This window comes from Octopus bimaculoides, chromosome 13, assembly GCF_001194135.2.
Source record: "Octopus bimaculoides isolate UCB-OBI-ISO-001 chromosome 13, ASM119413v2, whole genome shotgun sequence".
NCBI lineage: Eukaryota > Metazoa > Mollusca > Cephalopoda > Octopoda > Octopodidae > Octopus > Octopus bimaculoides.
This window is the reverse complement of record NC_068993.1, coordinates 28419852-28434435: the sequence shown is the minus strand read 5'-3', so window position 1 is coordinate 28434435 and position 14584 is coordinate 28419852.

The following is a 14584-nucleotide window of genomic DNA, read 5'->3' as shown; positions in this document are numbered from 1 at the left end:
ATAAATTATACTTTGTTAAAGTAGTAAATAAACAAAAGTATCATAAAAAGTTTTTAAATAGGCGCAGGAGTGGCTCTGTGGTAAGTAGCTTGCTTACCAACCACATGGTTCCGGGTCCAGTCCCACTGCGTGGCACCTTGGGCAAGTGTCTTCAACTGTAGCCTCGGGCCGACCAAAGCCTTGTGAGTGGATTTGGTAGACAGAAACTGAAAGAAGCCTGTCATATATATATGTGTGTTTGTGTGTCTGTATTTGTCCCCCCACCATCGCTTGACAACCGATGCTGGTGTGTTCACATCCCCGTAACTTAGCAGTTTGGCAAAAGAGATGATAGAATAAGTACTAGGCTTACAAAGAATGAGTACTGGGGTCGATTTGTTCGACTAAAGGCAGTGCTCCAGCATGGCCGCAGTCAAATGACTGAAACAAATAAGAGAATAAAAGGATCACAAAAATTCATTCTTGTATGTTAGATGATGTTAGAGTGAAGTGTATGTTAGACAAGGCAACTGACGAGTGATATTTTACATGTGTATCTATATTGCCAGTATTGTCACTCTCTTCAAACAACCTGACTTTAAGGGAACATTATTAAGTGATGAAAGAAGTAAAACTGTGGTATGTTTAAAAGTGTTTACAAGCAAATATTAACAATACTATCGTAATCATTTACTCACTTTCTGTGATGAAACGTGTTGCATTCAGTCATCACTTACTCATTCTCTGTGATGAAACATGTTGTATTCAGATAGCAACATAGGCCTCCTCCTTGATCTCTGAAAGCCATGGTCTTAACCAGTTCAAACCTGGACCTGCTAACATTAGGAGAGATCCACAACTTCAGAAGATTTTACCTAAAATTTTTAGCACAACCATTATTATGGCAATCTCAAGCAGAAGATACTCTTTATACAATCATCTACAAGCCACAAGTGATTGAATATGCCAAACAACATGACAACAGGGCTACAGAGAGGCATTTTGGAGCATTGCCAACTGAAAAAATGATCCACTACTGGAAGAAACAAGAGCACCTGTTGAAGCCTGCATCAAGACTTAAACATAACCTGCATCAGATTGCAGCTAAGTGGCCAGAACTGGAGCAAGAGATAAAGGAGCTGATAGTTGCAGAGAGAAATTTGGGTCTTGCAGTATCAATAAGAATGATTATTAATGAATAATAAAGTAAGGGCAGCAGCAAGAGGTCTGGATGATTTTTGAGGCACACAAAACTGGTATTACAGGTTTATGAAGAGGCACAGACTGGCAATGAGAATGAAAACAAGAATAGCACAAAAAATGCCTGAAGATTATGATAACAAAATAACCAAATTTCACAGGTTCATAATCAGTGTAAGAAAAGAGACTGACTATGAATTAGGTCAGATCGGAAACATGGATGAGGTGTCACTAACGTTTGATGTGATATTAAATACAACAGTGGATGTTAAAGGGTCCAAAACCGTAAGTGTAAAGACATCTGGACATGAGAAAACCCATTATGTTGTGTTGTGCTGATGGAACAAAACTGCCACCGCTGCTTATTTTCAAGAGGAAAACTTTACCAAAAGACAAAATTCCATGTGGAATTTTTGTTCACGTCTACCCAAAAGGGTAGATGGATGAAGAGGGAGTGAAGTTATGGCTAGATAAGGTCTGCTTAAGGCATTCCAATAGTCTCCTTAAAAAGATCATCCTTTCTGGCACGGGACCAGTTTCAAACTCAAAAAACAAAGTCTGTTATAGAAAGGGTGCAGAAATTGAAAACAAAAATGGCAGTGATCCTTGGTGGTTTAACCAGCCAGTTACAACCATTGGACGTATAAATCAACAAGACTTTTAAGGCATTTATGAAAGAAGAGTGGATAAGAGCCAAGGACCATGACCTAACACCAACAGGTCATTTAAAAAGGCTTAACAATTGCTCAGGTGTGCAAGTGGGTCCTGAAATCATGGGATGCTGTGAAAATTGAAGTAGTAAAATCTTTTTAAAAATGTGACATCAGTAATGCATTAGATGGCACAGAAGATGACATTCTGTTTAAAGATAGTGATACTTCAGACCCTGTTGATTTTTCTGGTTTTGGGGCTATGGATGACTGCAGTCAGTTTTCAGGATTTGAAAAGTGAAATATTTTCCTTATACGTTTAATATTTGCACACTTTTTAATCTTTCTCCATTGTAATTTAATTGTAATGTTTGTTTTGTCATGTTCGTGTGAAATTTTTACAAATGGTAATAATGTGAAATATTTTCAGGATTTGAAGATTAAAATGTTTTCTTATTTGTAATATTTCAACTGTACAGATTTTAATCTCTGTTCTGTTTTTATTTTGTTCTATTTGGGATGTCATGTTTGTGTGATCTTAATATATAAGGCTGAAATTTCTAGCAATTTTTATATTTCTTCCATTCTATCTCTACCGGCGTTCTTACACATCGATCACATGCTCAACATATAATATAGAGAGTAAGAGTAAAAGAGGGAGAGAGAGAGAGAGAGAGAAAGGGATACATACAAAGTCATAGATTAACTTGGTTTAAGACTATTTTTCCCTTTCTATTCTTTCCTCATTCTTCTTCCTCTCTCCCATTTAATAGCTTTCTTCTATCCCTCTACCTCTAGCTATCTACGTGACCTGGTCATCTGGGGCTTATCGCCATTTCACTTGTTCATGTTTTCGTTACATTGTCTGTCTGCATGTTCAGTGTCCTTGTCTCTTCTTAGTTTTTTTACATATTTTTCATACCATAGAAACGTAAAAACACACACAACTGCACATACGTGATCTATGACAACAACATACACATAAATACATACACACATCAACATTATAGATATAAGATTTAGTTTGTGTGTGTTATAAAATAGCATTGCTATTTTATAACTGTCTTCTATTTCCCTTCCTCTCTTTATTGCTCCCTTTCTCTATTCCTCTCTCCCTCTTCTCTCTCACTCTCTCAAACGCACACACGCTCACGTACACAAGCATTCACTACAATATAACTAGATCTTACTTTACTACATGTTCGTCAATGTTTTGTAAATATACAAACTACGGAGCTTATGTAGACAGGACAACACACTGAAAATCAGTGAACTTAATTAGAAATGTGAAAACTACCCACCCTGCCTATGCCTCCAAAGAAGAGAGTTTGCTGGGGGAAAGAAAGCAACCGGTTTAAAAAGACAGCAACAGACTGCAGTAATTCACCGCATTCCAGAAGCTACTTTGAACATAATGCAAAATGGTGCATCAACATCTACTGCCCAATCTGATAGAATTCTGGCAGAACTGTGTAGCAACAGATCACCAGCAATTGCTTCATCAGAAATTGCCATCCTAGCTCCTGTGAAAAGGGATTACCCTGCTATGTATAATCAGGGCAGTGCAAAAAGTTGTTTTGCACAAGCATTTGTATAGCCAGTTAGATGGATGAAATTTACGTACGCTTAATAATGTTACGCAAAACAGCCTTCAGACTTTCCCTATTAATTTCATTGTCTTTTGAATTATGAACATATTTACATCATAAGGGTTTTTTCGTTGTAAGGCTTTCTTTTTTAGTTGATGTTCACCTAGCAAAACTTATCGTAGATGGCGTAATAAGTCACACCCGGACAACGTTGGGTTATACTGCTAGTACTTCTATAAATGGTAGCAATAAGCAAAATATTTTCAGGATTCTATGATTGAAATGTTTCTTATTGTGTAGATTTTACTGTAATCTTTATTTTTTTATTTTGTTCTATTTGCGATGTCATGTTCATGTGGTATGTTTACACAGTGTAACTTTGCATTAAGATGTTATTCTGTATTTCTCGCAATAATTTTCTTATTATGGAGTTTAGTTTTACTTTTGTCTGGGACAAAAAAAAAGTACTGGATAAGTCTACATCCAATACTACCAAATCTTAAAATACTGTACCAGCTGTAGCACTATCCACTTGCATGAACTGAGACACTATTGGCTTAAGAACCTTCCTGATTCATTGCAATTGATCAATGAAATGACAGTGTAACATGTTCAGAGATACTGAAAAAATTTTATACTGAACTCTTCAAGGGTCGTTTGTTGCTGGTACAAAAATATTCTTTCCATCATACATATTTAAACAAAACAGTCAAATTTTAAGTTTCTTGATAGGTAGTGGGGTGCATCCCCCTAACCCCACCTCTGAATCCATCCTTGTCATTGTGTAGCTACAGTATTACAGTGGGTAAGCATAAACTTTGAGAGTAAACTTACCATGTCTCTGTAATGACTGTCCCAGAAAACAAATTGGTAAGGTAGGTGATTACTGCCTTTTGTTAGTTTTACAAATGTGAGTGTGGGGGTTCAAATGGGAGACAGTCACGGTTAGCCAACGTAAGGCATAGTGCAAATAAGTGTTAGACCAGTGGTTCCTAAAGTGGATGGTACTGCCCCACCTCCCTGAAAGACTCAGGAAGGGCAATTGAAGAAAAGTGGGGTGATAATGGGGTGGCCAAAATGCGGTAATGGAGGTAAAAGAAAACCAAAATAATGGGTTAATTATGTTAACTTTTATTTGTGAAATACAGTTGTTTTGAATTTGCTGCAAAAAGTGGCCTATGTTTGTGGTGGTGAGTTATGTGGGGGGGCCAACGCAGGGAATGTGACCCGGGTGCCAAGGGAGCAGCAGCTTGAAAAGGTTTGAGAACTACTGTGTTAGACAAACAGCCAAAATAAATGCTAGGAACATTTTAAGGGTGTGCTGGAGGTTATTGTGATGTTTTTTTTTTTCATTGCATCTTTAAAGGTAACAAGACCCGAAGTGCCAGAACCTTATTTTCATGCTTATTATTTTTTGGGGTTTTTTTTCAAATTTTTAGTTGTCAAAATTAGGGTGCATCCTTGAGGACAAAGTGTTTGACACTGGGAAATACACTAGTTAAGAAATTTTTTTGCATACAACATTCAGTAGATTGCTCTTGAACTTATTTCAGATGGTAGGTTTTAGTTTGAAGAGAATTTAGATGCCACTTATTGCAAGTTGAGTGATTATTTAGAGGACTCTCTTGTAGGCTCAGATCTTGTATTTTGTATTGCTATAGTGTCACTGACAACATCTGATAGAATAACCAGTCAGGCAAAGCAAAATCCAGGTTGTTGGTCCTCATCCAGACAAGAGTACCATTCTAAATATTACCAACAACACATCAGTACTAGTGGGAGTCTTTACATAGTCACTCAATCTGCTAGAAATAACAAGCAAATTTTCCTCAAATCACATCTTGTTACATTTTAAAAAGGAAACAACAGATGATGTAGTCTTAGATATATGGTATTGGGAATATAATACAAGATATCAAGGTTGCTATTTCATCAGATCAGAACCGAGAGTAAATAACACTAAAAAGATCCCTCATATTTTTCTACAGATAATCCTTTGATGTTTGGCTGCATTAATCCTAATGTCACTGTTGTGGTATTATGATTGTCACTGCCATTTTAATATATAACAATGACAAAAGCAGCGAGCTGGCAGAATTGTTACTGCACTGGGAAAAATGATTAGTGGCATTTCATCCATCTTTATGTTCTGAGTGCAAATGCTGCTGGGATTGACTTTGCCATTTGTCCTTTCAGGGTCAATAAAATAAGTACTAGTTGAGCACTAGGGTTGACATAATTGACTTACCCACTTCCCTGAAATTGCTGGCCTTGTGCCAACATTTGAAACCAATATGTAACAATGACCTTAATATCACAACTGTTAATTTTCTATCGGGTGCAGCAGTTCTCATAGGAGCAGAGGAGCTGTCAGGATAGAAAAGATGCTTTTAAATTTGTTGAACATTAATGGTGAAGAAAAAGGATTATATAGATGCAAACTCTATTTTATCTTCTCATTAATAATAACTTGTCTAGTAGGCAATCCTGTACTTCAACACAATTTTTAACCAGTAGGAAAGTGTGATTGGTGGGATATCACTTCACTGCACATCACTCTCCTCTTTTGTTTGGTGCACAACAAAATAACCTGTGCTATAACTGGCAATGCAACAGAATTTGTTTGTTGGTCAGGTCAGTCCTGATTAAGTAGATCAATGATGAAAGGCATTCTAGCTGTGACCAGCTTGCCTTTTTTCTTCAGACATAAAGTATCTAGGGCTTCATATTTCAATGTATCCTCCCTTTTTAAAGATGGCAGAGTATCATTTAAGGGAAATTTAGCTGCTATTTCTAGCAATTCGAATGACTACATAGAGATTGTTGAGTCCTGATCAGCACTGATTCATCAGGCCTTTGATTAATGAGATTATAGCCATGACCATCCCATCATTTATTCGGGCAAAATTTATCTAGAGGTACAAGTAAGTTTCTTCTTTGTGTGTGTGTGTGTGTGTGTGTGTGTGTGTGTGTGTGTGTGTGTGTGTGTGTGTGTGTGTGTGTGTGTCTGTGCATGTGTGCATGCATGCATGTGTGTGTTTCTACATGTGGCTTAGTCAGAAGAGGAAGGCTCCTTTCAGTGACTGGTGGAAGGAAGTTATCCTCTGACTAGAGACTTGGCACAAAGCTCGCAAAAGGCACTCCAAAGCCAGGTGGTGGTTAAACTGGATTAAGTGTACAACTTCAGAACAGAAATACTCCTTGGAATGGGCTTTCACATGGTTTCCATTACCAAATTTCAATCATAAATCTTTGATTAAACTGAGGCTACTATAGAAGACACTGCCCAAAGTGCTGCACAATGAGATCAAACCTGAAACCATATATATAGTTGTGTGAGCAAACTTCTTCAGCACTCACAAGGTTTTGTTCACAAAACTTTGTGAGTGGTAGAGAGACATTGAAAGAAGCCCATTGTATATCTCTTTTACTCTTTCTCTCTCTCTTTCTCTTTTACTTGTTTCAGTCAATTGACTGCAGCCATGCTGGAGCACCGCCTTTAGTCAAGCAAATCAACCCCAGGACTTATTCTTTGTAAACCTAGTACTTATTCTATCAGTGTCTTTTGCCGAATCGCTAAGTTACGGGGACGTAAACACACCAGCATCGGTTGTCAAGCAGTGTTGGGGGGACAAATACAGACACACAAACACACACACATACATGCATTCATATATATATATATACATATATACAACAGGCTTCTTTCAGTTTCCGTCTACCAAATCCACTCACAAAGCTTTTGGTCAGCTCGAGGCTATAGTAGAAGACACTTGCCCAAGGTGCCACGCAGTGGGAATGAACCCGGAACTATGTGGTTAGTAAGCAAGCTACTTACCGCATAGCCACTCCTACGCCTATATATATGTATACTTGCAGTAAAACCCATCGTTGATCAAGTAATTACTTTTACTGTTTATCAAGAGCCACATTGAAAGCATTATTATACTTATAATTTGCTCCTACTGTATGTGTGTATTTTTAGAAGAGAAAACCATGTAATAATTGAAGTAGAAGAAAGATCAATATCATACTTGTGTTGTTTATGATATGACAGTAATAAATGAGTTGCATTTGTTATTTTATTTATCTATACAGTAATGGCAATGATACGATATTTTTATAAGAAAAAAACATGTAATAATTGAAGTAGAAAAAAGATCATTTTTATACATGAAGTTCTGTTTGTTTATTACATGATAATAATGAGATATATGTGTTATTTTATTTATCAATACAGTAATGACAATTGTATAATACAGTTCATTGAAATAGGTAATTTACTCATTTTTGAATGTAATGATAGTAATGGCAAATGAAGTTTTTTGTTTTATTTCGAGGTACAAGTAAGTTTCTTCTTTGTGTGTGTGTGTGTGTGTGTGTGTGTGTGTGCGTGTGTGTGTGTGTGTGCGTGTGCATGTGTGCATGCATGCATGTGTGTGTTTCTACATGTGGCTTAGTCAGAAGAGGAAGGCTCCTTTCAGTGACTGGTGGAAGGAAGTTATCCTCTGACTAGAGACTTGGCACAAAGCTCGCAAAAGGCACTCCAAAGCCTTTGTGAGAATGTTTGGGCCAATGAAGTTTGTGCACAATTTATCTTGTACCATTGCGTAATTTTGGTTGAAACAAAATATGTAATAGTGTAATAGAAGTCTCTTTTTTCAACTAAAGACAACCTGGTGGTTGTAGTGAGTTAAAGAATTCAATGGAGTAGTTGACACTATCCTGATCATCAACAACATTGTCAATTGAATTATAAGTGAATACTTCTCCTGGAAGTTTATTCAATAACATATTATTAATACTATGTACTGCAACATTTTCTGGAGCCAAGATAGCTCGCTTGCAGATCCAATCTGTATTGTTGTAATTACGAAGAAGATTAGGAAAGATTTCACCCATCAAATCATCAATGGAATGAGTTGAATTACATATTGGATTGAGTTCAAGAAACTGTTCTTCATCAATTGGAAGTCTCCCTTCACTGAGTTTCAAAAGCTGCTCTGCAAATAGTTCAGCTGATTGATGTCTTGAAAGCCTTGATCTCATATTTGTTGAAAGTTGAAGTGTTTTCACATGATGCCATAATACAGAAGACTTTATTGAAGCATTGATCTCATCCACTTTTATTCCTCTTGGTAGTGTTTGTCAGAAGTCTTCTAACAGTAATACTGTGACATTTCTCATCATGGAATTGCAATTTCTAATGCCTCGTAATGTTCTGTCAACAACTTGAAAAGCTTTTTTGTGGGCCATGGTACATTCGTCCCAGACAATAAAGTGACATCTTTGTATCAGTTTACCCATTGCAAAATTTTTAGATATATTACAAACTGGATCTTGTTTGTAACATAAATCTAAAGGTAACTTGAATGTTGAATGGTGAGTCCAACCTCCAAGTAGTAATGTTGCTGCAATCCCAGAAGTAGCAGTATCTAAAGCTATTTTATTTTCTTGACGAACTTTAGCTAGGAGGAGTTTAATTACAAATGTTTTCCCAGTACCTCCTGGAGCATCTTATTTCTTTATTGCCCACAAGGGGCTAAACATAGAGGGGACAAACAAAGGAATTAAGTCGATTACATCGACCCCAGTGCATAACTGGTACTTTATTTATCAACCCTGAAAGGATGAAAGGCAAAGTTGACCTCGGTTGAATTTGAACTCAGAATGTAGTGGCAGACGAAATACCACTAAGCATTTCGCCCAGCATGCTAACGTTTCTGCCAGCTCACCGCCTTAGATGCTCTAAGACTTTATTTCTTAGATGCTCCTGGAGCATCTAAGAAATAAAGTCCTCCTGTGTTATTGTTAATACTTTTTATGACAGTGGAATATGCATGACATTGATCAGGTAGAAGCTGGGGAAGATTATCATTTATGTACATGGTCAGTTCATCCTTATTGTAGGAAATTTCTCTCATTATTTCAGTAGATAGAGTGTTAAGATCCCCTCTATTAGTTAGTGGGAAACCTAAATTTTGTATAGGTTCACCTCCCATGGAAATAATTTAATCTTCTATTTCAATCAAAGCTGCATTGTATATAGCATCAGTGAAACCAATATCTTGCTCAGAATTATTAAACTGAGGTTGATGCTTGAAATGTTCAGCAAGATTATTTCTGAACATATTCCACGGTTGAACAGGATTACTTCACAATCTTTGAGAATAATAGCAAAAAGACATCTTAAAGTCTTAGATGTTTTTGATATTGAAGCTTCTAATGTAGCTTCCCATTGCTGATCCTTTGCAAGCAAACCTAACTTCAAATAAGCTTCTTGATATGTTCTGCAAATCTCACCATCAACTTGTTTCAAACTTTCCCATGAAGCTGGTTGTCTTTTTACATGAAGAAGCATTCTAAGATGAAAGTATTAATTTTGGTTAGGATGTACAGTATATAATCTGCCAATTGTTGTTCCAGAGATGGAAATAGAGAAAGAGACAGGAAGAGAGAGAGAAAGAGAGGGAAAGTAAACAGATAGAGAAAGAGAGAGAGAGAGAGACAGAAAGAGAAATAGAGAGAGACAGAAAGAGAGGATACTCATGGTATTAAATAACTGAAACATGAATATATATACATGTGTGTGCATGTTCTTTTATTTTCGCTTTGGTAATTTGATAGAGAAATGTAATGTTTGATGTGTGTGTGTGTATTCTTTTAGTGAGAGAAAGAAAGAGAGGGAAATAGACAGATAGAGAAGAAAGAAAATCAGAGAGATGGCATCTGGTTTTAGTTTCACTTTGTGGGACAAACAGACAGAATCTCTCTTTTATATTGTTGTTGTTGGCACTCCATCGCTTACGACGTCAAGGGTTCCAGTTGCTCCGATCAACGGAACAGCCTGCTCGTGAAATTAACATGCAAGTGGCTGAGCACTCCACAGACACGTGTACCCTTAACGTAGTTCTCGGGGATATTCAGCGTGACACAGTGTGAGAAGGCTGACCCTTTGAATTACAGGCACAACAGAAACAGGAAGTAAGAGTGAGAGAAAGTTGTGGTGGAAGAGTACAGCATGGTTCGCCACCATACCCTGCCGGAGCCTCATGGAGCTTTAGGTGTTTTCGCTCAATAAACACTCACAACGCCCGGTCTGGGAATCGAAACCGCGATCCTATGACTGCGAGTCCGCTGCCCTAACCACTGGGCCACTGCGCCTCCACACTCTTTTATATATATATATATAGAAGATATATATATATATAGAAGATATATATACATATATTTACTTGGAAATGGTCTTTGTTTATCCTCTGCATTCCAGGTCCCATGTCTTACTACCATGTAGCATTGCTATTCATAAACATGCATTATACAGCCTTTCTTCCACTCAGAAGAAGAGACATTTCATTGCTAACAAAGGTAAAAGTTCTCTGAATTTTCTCCATCCTATTCGTATTGTAGCAATTACACTTTCCATGCTTCCACTCCCATTGCTAATTTGGTTCCCTAGATTACAGAAATTATTCACTACCTCTAAAGAAACTCCAGGGCATTTGAGAAAATCAATTTCCTAAGTCTCTATAGTTTTTATGGCTCCTATGCACCTTCCATGTACAAAGACTACTTTCTCTGATGACCTTCATATTATTCCATTGCACCTCTTGTGTATCCATAGCTTACACAGGGTATATGATACACACACACATGTATGTGTGTATATATGTATGCATATATGTATGTATATGTATGTATGGATGATGGTCCACTTGCACTAAACGAGGCTGCAAAGAGAGAGGTTTGGAAACGCCACTATGAAAGGTTGCTCAATAAAAAGAATGAATGGGAGAAAGAGAGTCTGCTGAATGTCGACCCAACAGAGGGACCAGCTATCTGAGTTGACAATACCATGGTAAATAGAGCAATTAACAGTATGAAAACAGGGAAAGCCCCCGGCCTGTCAGGAATCACTGCAGAGATGCTCAAAATATCTGGTAGTGTCGGCTATAGCCTAGTCACCCATATAGTTAACCGAGTGCGATCATTGCCAGAGCAGATGTCTGGCTTCCATGCCAGTGGCACATAAATAGCACCATTTGAGCATGATTTTACCAGCATTGCTTTACTGGCACTTGTGCCGGTGGTATGTGAAAAAACATTCGAGTGAGGTCATTGCCAGTGCTGCTGGACTGGCTCCTGTGCAGGTGGCACATAAAAAACACCATTTTGAGCGTGGCTGTTGCCAATATCGCCTGACTGGCCCTCGTGCCGGTGGCACGTAAAAGCACCCACTACACTCTCGGAGTGGTTGGCATTAGGAAGGGCATCCAGCTGTAGAAACTCTGCCAGATCAGATTGGACCCTGGTGCAGCCTTCTAGTTTGCCAGTCCTTGGTCAAATCGTCCAACCCATGCTAGCATGGAAGGCGGACGTTAAACGATGATGATGATTATATACACACACACACATACACACACACACACACACACATATATATATATATATAAAAGAAACAAGTTAAGAATAAAGATCATTACATATAATCCATTTATTAGATCAAATTTGGCTTGCAGCTGTTTCCAGTAGTCATCATAGGTACATTATTGCCGATAGGTTTACTCAATTGGTCTATTGATCAATTGAGGTAAATTGAACAACCTAAGAAAATTAATACTATTTTCATCAGAGCTATTTCTGGAAAAATTTTTTTCAAGAAATGGCTCTGTCAAAAGTAGCATTAATTTTCTTGGGTCGTTCAATTTACCTCAATTGATGAATAAACTAATTGAGTAAACCTATCAGTAATGTACCTATAATGACTACTGGAAACAACTGTAAGCCAAATTTGCTCTAATAAAGGAATAATATGTAATGACTGTTATCTTTTACTTGTTTCTTATATATCACTGTAAAAACCAGTTCATCTGGAGCCCGTCCAAGGATTTACAATATAGAATCGTGATGAACCATTACTTGGAACCCTACCAAAAGATTACTTGGAGTTTTTCACTAACCTAACTATTATTGTTAGCCTGGTGTGCCAACAGAGAGCTTATAAAGTATTTTGCTTGGTTTGATAATCCCTCACTATTTGTTTTATATATATATATATATATATATGTATGTATGTATGTATATTATCTTAAAATATAAAAAAAAGACACAGTCTTGTAAATACAGCTCCCCAGTGTTTCCTGATCAAAGTAATAATTATTCAGCCATTTATCAAGCTGAAAACAAGACCATTTAGTTCAAATTTACAGAATACAAAAGACGAATACAGGTGTAGAAACAAAAAGAAGGTATATTAGTTTAATGCTTTAGAAAACTGGAAAAGTCTGTTACACTTTGAGCCTACGCTCTTCGACAGAAAAGATTAAGAAGAAAAAATGGAGAGAGAATGAAAAATAAACAGAGAGAGAAAAACTGTGTAGAGTTCAGCAGTCCAACATGGTGAGATGACTGGGAAAAAAAAAGTTAAATGAAAGGGAGATAATAAAAACAGTAATGGTGACCCCAATGAACTAAGTTGCACAAGCGTGTGCGTGTATGTGAGAATGGTATGTGTGAATGTGTGGGTGTGAATGAGGGCCAGTGAGTCTAACATGTGTGAGTGTGTATAATGTGTGTATGTGTGCTGTGTGTAGCAGTTGATGTGTGCTTGTTCGGGTGGTGTGTGCACATGTGCAGTTGTGTATGTGTGTGTGACCAAATAATGTGCATGTATGTTTGTGGGTGAAAGTTATCTTTGTCTATGCATGTTGTGTGTGTGTGTGTGTATGTATTGTCTGTGTTCAGGTATTATATGCTTGTGTGGGAGTGGAAGTGATGGTGTGTTAAACAGTGTGTGTTAAACAGTACTGAGTTAAACAGTGTGTGTGGCTGCTCATATAGCTGTATGTGTGGTGACCCTATTGAAGATTGTGTGTGGATAATGATGTGTGGTGTGGGTGCTGAGAAGTGACTAGTGCTAGTGTGTGAAGAGTGGAAAGGTGTTGTGAGTGTGTGTGTAACGGTGTGTGAATGAGTGCTAAGTTGAACAGTGGTGTGTGTATGGTGAGGGTACTGAGGTAGGCAGTATGCAGGTGTATGGGTGGAGGGGCAAGTTGAATGTGGGAGGTGTGGGAAAATCTGTGTGGGATTGGTGTCAGATGAAGAGAAATGAGTTGAATCCATGTGGTGCAAAGGAATGAAGAGAGAAGATTAATTCCTGTTCACAGCAATGGTTGGAGTTTGGGTGGGCCCTGTGCAGAGACAGTCCGAACACAGACAGATGTAGCAAATGACCAGTAGAGTGGAAGTGGCATGAGACCAGGGTATCATTGCTGAGTCTGATGTCTTGGAAGTGCTCCACAAACCGGTCAGCCAAGTGGCATCCCATTTGACCGATGTACAGGGAAGCATAAAGAGAGGAAGAGATGCAGTAAATAACATTACTGGAGATGCAGGTAAAAGAGTCAGTGATGTGATAGGGACAGTGATAGGTGCCTGTGAGGATGGTGGTTTTGGAGAGGTAGGGGCAGGGGTAGGGAAGAAACTGTGGACCAGGAGGTCATGCAGGTTATGGGCTCATTTGAAGGAGGGAAGGAGTAGGTGAAAGGGTTGGATTGGAGTTGCCGGAAGGCTCGGAAAATGGTGTTAGAAGGGTAGGGTGGAAGTGGTGAGGAGAAACAAGAGATGGGTAAGGGTAAAGCAGGTGCAAAGAGTAAGAGTAGAGGTATGGTTCACAGATCGTACCTAGGCAAGAGCAGTGTGAATAATGGGGAGGGGATATCCATGTAGGATGAAGTGACGAGCCACAAGTTGAGACTGAGTCTCTAAGTCATGATCGTCACTGAAGAGCCTGTGTAAATGGAGGAATTAGGAGTAGGGGATGGAGAGCTTGGTGTGGGTAGGGTTGGAGGAGGAGAAGTTAAGGTAGGCGTGTGAGTCAGTGTGTTTATAGTGGATGGAGGTAGTGAGAGCGGAGTGGTGTATGCTGACAGAAATGTTGAGGAATTTGACAGAAGAGTTAGAGATAGGCGTAGGAGTGGCTGTATGGTAAGTAGCTTGCTTATGCACCACATGGTTCCGAGTTCAATCCAGCTGCGTGACACCTTGGACAAGTGTCTTCTACTATAGCCTCAGGCTGACCAAAGCCTTGTGAGTGGATTTGGTAGATGGAAACGGAAAGAAGCCTGTTGTATATATATATATATATATATGTGTGTGTGTGTGTGT